Here is a 7,710-nt window from a genome sequence, read left to right as displayed (position 1 = left end):
CCTTCCTTCCTTCCTTCCTTCCTTCCTTCCTTCCTTCCTTTTTTTTTTAATGAGCCATTTGCTGACTTTCCCCCAGCAACACTTTGATTTCAGTCACAATCAGGGATATAAACACAGGCATTACGTGCCAGCAGCCATGGTGGAAGGTGATGAAAAGGGTCTGTGCACTTCAGGATGGACTGGTTAAAGGGCAGCATTAAAGGTGGGACAGATGTTGTCCCCACTACACAAAGAAAAGCTGTAATGAAACTGAAGTGCTGTGGTTGCTGTATATTTCAAAAGGAAACTTATGCTTTGTGTGCCAAAACTGCTGGGAGCTTTAAGGGGACGAAGGGAGGATAAAGAAATCACCGTGTGCTCTCGAGTTCCCTTCATTACTCCATTTCAGGTTGGATACTAGGCAAAATTTCCTCTCTGAATGAATGGTGGTGCATTGGCACAGGCTGCACAGGGAGTGGTGGAGTCCCCATCCCCGGGGTTTTCCAGACCCACAGAGGTTTGGCACTGAGGGGCAAGTTCAGTGGGCATGGTGTTGAGTTGGGGTTGGGCTTAGGGATCTTAGAGGTCTTTTCCAGCCTTATAATGAGTCTATGACTACTGCTCTACTGACTTCTGCCAAGAGAGCAATTGCTGAAATCCCCGTGTAGGTCCTCACCTGGAGGTCCTCACCAGTGGAGCAGAAATGCTTCTGCCATGAGCGCGCAGCAAGAAAGCATCCTGCATTGTACAAACTGAGGGTTAGGAGAGCAGCCTCCTTGAAAGCCTTCATGTGTTTTCATGTGAATTCCGGGCTCCTGGGCTCAGGAAAGTGTCAAACTTGCATTGGATATTGGAGCTCCATCAGCTCTGCCTGTGATGTGCTGCTGTGGCTGATGTCCATGCACAGTCCCCATCCAGCCCACCAACCCTAAGCATCTTTGTATGTAGGAAAGATTTTCAGATCACCTCCAAGGAGCGCTGTCTGTTTTTAGCACTCACCAACACTCTCAGCTGCAAAGAACTGAAACCTCTGGTGGTGAATGCAGCACGGGGCTGCTGGCAGCTGCTCAAAGGCTCTCACTGGAGCATGGCACAAAGGAAGTGGCTTTTCCCTGGGTCCTCACATAGCAGGAAGAGTCCAAAGTGCCACAGCAGGATGCCACCAGTCTGGGAACGCTGCGGTGGTCAGGGATGGTGCAAAGGCTGTGGGGCGCAGTGGGATTTGCTCACCCACATCTTACAAATGCAAAACCTGTTTTGCATGAGCAGGCGTTGATTAAGGATTTGCGAACAACTGCCTTCCTTAACGCTTCCTTAAGCAAGTTCTGGATCAAACTGAAAATCACCATTGTTCTCACTCCATGTTTGCATCCTCGTGTGTTCCTCCTGCTTTTCCTTGGGGCTCTTAAGGCCATGGCATCCCTCCAATGCTGATAGCTTCAGACTGAGTGTGGGCTCAGATTCACGCTGCCATTCCGCAGAGCTGTCAGGGATGGAGAAACACTGAGTGAGCACTGAGAAAGGCTTCAGGGCAACAGAGACAAAACAGCTTTGGAAATGCTGGAAGAGATCAAATCCTGTCCTTTGGTGAATACTAAAACCACGGTGTGAAGGAAAGCTCTTGCTTCTGACTGGGATTTGTGATTTGAGCCCTTTGGGAAACAGCCTGCTTGCACCCTCTGATCCACGCTGCACCCTGGGAGCAGCCGTCAGCTGCCTGGGAGCCACCCCAAGCTTGGCTCCTGCAGTGCTGCACACTAACCTGGGAAATCCTTTGCTGTGCCCATCCCCATCGCCTGAAGCACTTTGCATTTTGCTGCTCCTCACTGCACCCTATGCTGCACCCTATGCTGGGGACACCTTCTGTCTGTCCCCTGGATTGGCCAAAGCTCAGCAAAGCTACAAGAGTGGGTGGGAGGGAGCAGAGGCAGATCTGTGGGCCGGGAGCCGGAGCTGCCTGCAGGAATGAACTGGAGTTGGTGGGAGGAGGAGGAGAAATCTGGGTGTCAGCAAACAAACGAGGAGGACTGGGAGCTGAGATGTGCTCATGGTTGCACTTGGGATGTGATCAGTGTTTCCTTGTGACTTATGCAATCTGCTGGGGCCTGAGTGGTAAGGAAAAACAAAATTAAAACCAGTGGGAATGGAGCTGCTGCCTCCCCTCGTGCCGCAGGGAGCTGCCAAGGAGGGAGGAGCCTTTCTCCCTGGATCCCTGCAGGCAAACCCAGGAGGGTTTGCTCCCCAGATTTTATAGGCAGAGCTGTGTCTGCAGCACCTGCTCATGCTGGGCATGCTGCAGGAAGGGCAACAGGATGAGCAGGGCATCAGGGCACTGTCAGGCACATAGGCACATCCCTCCCCGGCGATCTCTGAGTGCCACTGGTACATCTGCCTGGAGAAGGAGAGGCTCAGTCCAACTGAGCCACAAAATTGCTTTCACGCTGCTGTTTCCAGGCTCGGAGGTGTGCGGTCAGCCTTGCTGCAGGCTGAGAATTTTAATTTGCTTTTTCCTTCCAGCCAGAAGAGATCAGTCACAGGCATAGATGGTGATGACGGATGCAGGTGGTGCCATCACCTCTGACTCCTCTTCCTCCTATTCCCATTCCCTGCAGAAGATGGCCCATCTGGTCCCCTGCTCTACCACCCGTTTCTTCTCTTCGTCCCATTTCTCCTCTAGATGGTGCAGCTGCCACAAAGCACCGCTGATGCACTGGGATGCAGCCCGGACCTCGGCCCTGCAGCAGGCTGTGGGGCTGCCCTTATCTCCCAGCCACTGCTTCAAGGTCCCCTCTGATCCACAGTGGGTGCTGTGAGGTTCAGCCCTGCTCACATTAGGGTCTGTATCAGGTACCTGTGAGGCACCATCGCTCTGCTGTGGAGGCAAAGCAATGGGAGAAGTGTGTCTGCTGCTGTTCCTGGTGTGTCTGTCCCATCGGAGAGCCAACCTGAAGGTAGCAGGGGGTTGCACACAGATGCTCTGCTCCTGCATGGCCACCATGGCACAGATTCAGCAGCTCAGGGCACTGAGGGCTGTGTGGTGCAGTGGGAGAAGCCCCTGCTGCAGAGCTGCTTGGCTGTTTGACCCCCAGAAGTGAGGGGCATCGTGGGTCCCTTTCTCACTGCAACATCCCCATTTGTTTAGGCTGAAACCAAATAAATACAAGCTTAACGATTTGGGAGAAACAACAGGAGACTTCCCAGCTTAAAGACAGGTTTTCTCCCATTAAGTTTTGCTAGCAAATCTTTATAGCCTGTATTTTAAATAAATGTTATGGGTGCATTTGAAAACACACCATATGTTCTCCTGCAGATCTTTCTGGAGCTGTTATCACACGGCCCTCGGTTGGGTGCATCCCCCCCATCAGCAGTGTTCTGCTGTATGCCCACAGGGCCGGGTCTCTGCTCAGAGGGGCTGCATGTAGGAACATCTTAGCTCCTATCTCACTGGTGCTGGAGCCTCTGCTGTGAGTTTGGTTCAGCACAGGGGACAGAATAAACTCTTACTGAAGATCAACAGAGCTCATCAGCTAACACTGGGGGATGTGGCCCCACATCCCTGGCGTTCTTCCCTTACCAGGAGCATCCCTTGTATTTTTTCGTTTGAAAGACACCTCCAAACCCAACTGGAAGGAGAGGTGGGGAGGACGAAAAGCCCCAGGACAGCACCTTAATTCTTAATTCTCCCAGATCGCTGTAGATGGCAGTCCAGCCCCGCGCCGCACAGCGCCCAGCCCAGCCCCACTCGCTAATGAACCTTAATGCATGCTGGCAAGGAGTCAAGGGATGAGCTCTGACTAAGTTTACAGCAGATTTTCCCTTCTGACAGATTACTGCTTCATTTGTAAGAGGAGAACTTCTCATTAAGTACATTTTTGACATTTTGTTGAGATGGGGAAAAAAAATCCACGCGTTGCCAAGCGTGCTGGAGCGCGAGCGAGGCTGAGCCTCCGCAGGTTTGGGTGCTGGTTTCAATTTTTTACCTTGGCACCCAAATCCCCTGTCATAATTATTCTGCTCCGAGCACAATTGCTGTAGGGGGGGATGCACGATTAAAACCAGCAGGGTTTTGTGGTGGAGAAGCGGCCGCTCTGTGTTCCAGCAGTGCTCAGATTCCAACACTAATCCAATAAGTGTTGATTAAAGTGTATTTTCAAGGCAGAACTGAGTCTGCCCACTGTTACTGCTGCTCTCAGTGCTGTGCTGGTCTCTGGGCTGGCTCTGCAGAACCGGATCTTGGTGCTGGGGACCCAGACACATCCCAAAGCTGGGATCTGAGGGGTCTGGCTGGCATTGCCAAACTCTCAGTTCTCCTAATCAGTATGGCAGAGGAAAGACTAATTTTGGATGTTAATAGTTCAAATTAGTTGATGGGAATCTTCAGAGTGAGGTTGTTCCCTCCCTGCTTTGTAAAAAATGACAATTTCCATGGCTGGCAGAGGATGGAGAACAGCCCTTTTGGAAAACACTTCTACACATGCAAACCTTTCTGTCCCCCAGGCTTCTTTCAAGATGCTGAGCGAGGCTGTTATCAGAAGCTCCTCGGACATTTTCATTGATCCACTTCATACCCTTAGAGAGAGAAAGTATGAAAAGCATCGCATGAGGTATTTTAATTGCAAAAAATATTGCCAGCACCTTGCAACAGGCAAACGCCTCACAACAAACACAGCATTTCACTCATTTTCCCTCAGAAAACAGTTTGTTTTTTTCTCGTTAAGCCAAGTGCTGAAACAGTCCGTTCCTCAGGGGATGGGATGCATGATGTGGGCTGGGACAGGTAACGTGGGATATGGAATGGGAAGGGAAAGGTGACATGGGATATGTGAATGGGAGGTGTGACACGGGGTGGAACAGGTTGCATTGGCCACAGGGAACGGGCACCTTGCCATAGGGTTTCTCCCACAGGTCTGCTCCATTTTAGCAAAGTTGATGAAATCCTTCTGCCTCCCTTAGTAAATGACAAGAAAATCAAATTGTGATGTCTTTTATCCATGACGGCTTGAAGTGCTGCTGCTGACTTTTTTCAGGGAAGGAATCTTGCAGAGACAGAGACAATCTTATTGACATTTCACCTTGAAAGATGGTGAGAGGGCTGAGTGCCAAAGGCACAAGCAAGAATCTGCTGTAAGCCATGGATTTCCCAGACCCGGTCACCTCCTCACCTGCCAACACAGTGTTGTCATAATACAGATCAGGGTGTGTGTGGGAGATACAGAGCATTTGGGGGTTTTTGCAGTGAGGGAGGGATGCTCCATGCAGCCCGGCTCCCAGCACCCCCGCTTCCATTGCACTTGCTGGGATGGTGGGAGAAGTTATTCTGAAAGACTGCCGTGACTTTCACAGCGCAGATCTGCCAAATGGTGCCTTGAGAAAAGAGAGGGAGCGCGCTGTGATGCTGCATACATTGCTGCAGGGATACATCTGATGCTGCATTTCACAGCAGGGGGAGAGGCAGCCTTGAGCTCGGACCCCACAAGTGCCCACGCTGCCACTGATGCCCTGTGCCATCAGACGTTCCTTTTCATGTCGGTGCCCGCTCTCAAGTGGATTCGGCTGTTGTGTGCGAACTGCTTCTACCAGGTTTACCATTTCTGCTATTTGGACACAAAGCAAAACAAAATAATTAAAATAAAATCCCATTCCCAGCCAGAGCGTAGCTCAGGTCAGGTTTATGCAGGAATTATTTCCATTCTCTTTCCACAGCTTTTATTTCAGGGTCAGTTCCACTCTACAAGGCGCCCATACTGGGGACAGGAGCAGAAGCACCACGATGCTCCTCTCCCATTTTTGCTCCCTATTAACTCTTCCCTTTGTCTCAGCAGCTGCATACATGAGATCCCCTCACCCAGGCAGGCTGTGGAGGACGCTGCCATTCTCCAGACCTACAGAACCCCAAGGGAGGAGATGGGGACATTGGGTCTCAGCAGAACACGTGGCAGCAAGAGGCTGAATGAGTGCAGGAGAAACCTACGACCCTTCGGGGTCCCTTGGGCTGCCTGGTGCCCAATCCCCAAAATGCTTCAAGGGAGCCTTTACCAAGAGATTTAGGGGTGATTTAGATTGGATATAAGGAAAAAGTTTGTCATGATAAAGTTGGTGGATGCCCCATCCTTGGAGGCACCCAAGGCCTGAGCGCCCTGATGGAGACGTAGGCATCATTGCAGAGAATTGGACCAGATGACCACTAAAGATCCCTTCCTATTCAAACAGTGCAGTGATTCTGTGATTAGAGCCATCTGCAGCCCTAAGGACACCACAGCTCATTAAGAGACACTGAGGAACTTGGTCCAAACTCCAATGGCAATGCAGTAGTTTTATGGAGAGTTAGCTCAGTTTTTCTCCCCACCCTCTTGCGCCAGGATGATGTGCCATCATGAGACACCACAAAATTGTTTCCATAAGACTTAAAAAAAGAAAAAAAAAAAAAAAAAAAAAAAAAAAAAAAAGCTTTTGTTCATCACTGTGCTTTGTGCCAATAGCCCATGCTCTTTAAAGAGAGAGCGTGGCCAGGGCTGTTCCCGCTTCCATCTTGCAGAATAAAGGATCTCTTTGCACTCTGGTAATAACCTCTTTCATCTGACGCCCTCAAAGTGCTTTTGGACATAAATTAATTAAGCCTCACAACACCCCGTTGAGTTCAAACTCGCTCAAGGGTTTTCATCATGCGTTCAAACAATCCGTCGCATCTTCACGTTGGCGGTCTATGGCAGCCCAAGGGTCACATCCAGCTGGGGTGGGAGCAGGCTCTGCTCCGCTGTTTGTCCCACGTCCCTGCTCCTGCCCAGGGCTCAGGTGGCCCTCAGGGTTAATGGCCCTTCTATGGAGCCTCGTCACAAAGCATCTCACAGCCCTGAGAGCACCCACACACTGCTGTTCAGCCTCACCCCGCCTGTCAGCAAGTACTGAGGTACCCCTGGATGTGGGATGTTTTCCATATTTTGTCATTTTGGGATTTATGATCCTCCATATGCCCCTTTGGCATTACCAAGGCTGCATCCAGCAGAGCCCCATCCGATGCAGAGAGACTCCTTCTGATCTCAGTTATCCCACTGCAGGTTCACAACTGGAGACGCTTCCAAAAGGCAGCTCAGGGGCTGAACCCAGATTGTGGGGATCTGCCCTTTGCAGGTGCCCCCCTGCTACATCTCTTCTTCTTCTTTCCATATCCTATATATTTTAGAGACATGGTTTAGTGGGCATGGTGGTGACAGGTCAGCAGTTGGGCTCGATGATCTCTGTAGTCATTTCCAACCTTAATGGTTGTATGATTCCATATGAGGAAAAAAAAGAGCAGACCGGATCAGCTAAAGCACGCAGGAAAAACCCCAGCAGAGAGGCTGCAGGAAGCGAGGATGTGGGGCTGTGCCACATGATCCCTCCTCTCCTCCTCCAGTGCTTTCGCCAGGTTTTGTTTTTTTGTCTCCCCTGACTGAGGAAAAATGCTTTTCAGAAGGGGAATGCACAATGATAGATAACTGAAGGTGGTAATTAACGGCACAGCCAAGCACTATGTAAAATAAAAGGAATACTAAAGGAAAAGTGCCACTTGCAGTTGTGTGATTTAATTAGGTCTGCTTTTTTGCATAGGCAGGCAGAGCCCACAGGCACGGGACTTTCTGGTGCTGCTAAAAATACGAGGGAGGTGGCAGAAGGCTCTGCAGTCATTTCCCAAGGAAAACTGCACAACTGCCAAACATTAAAAGGCAGAAATTAGCAAAAGGCCCTTTTTCA

Source organism: Centrocercus urophasianus, unplaced genomic scaffold, assembly GCF_019232065.1.
Source record: "Centrocercus urophasianus isolate 14NV4802_14NV808 unplaced genomic scaffold, USGS_Curo_1.0 seq_34, whole genome shotgun sequence".
Lineage (NCBI taxonomy): Eukaryota > Metazoa > Chordata > Aves > Galliformes > Phasianidae > Centrocercus > Centrocercus urophasianus.
Note: the sequence above shows the minus strand (reverse complement) of the source record.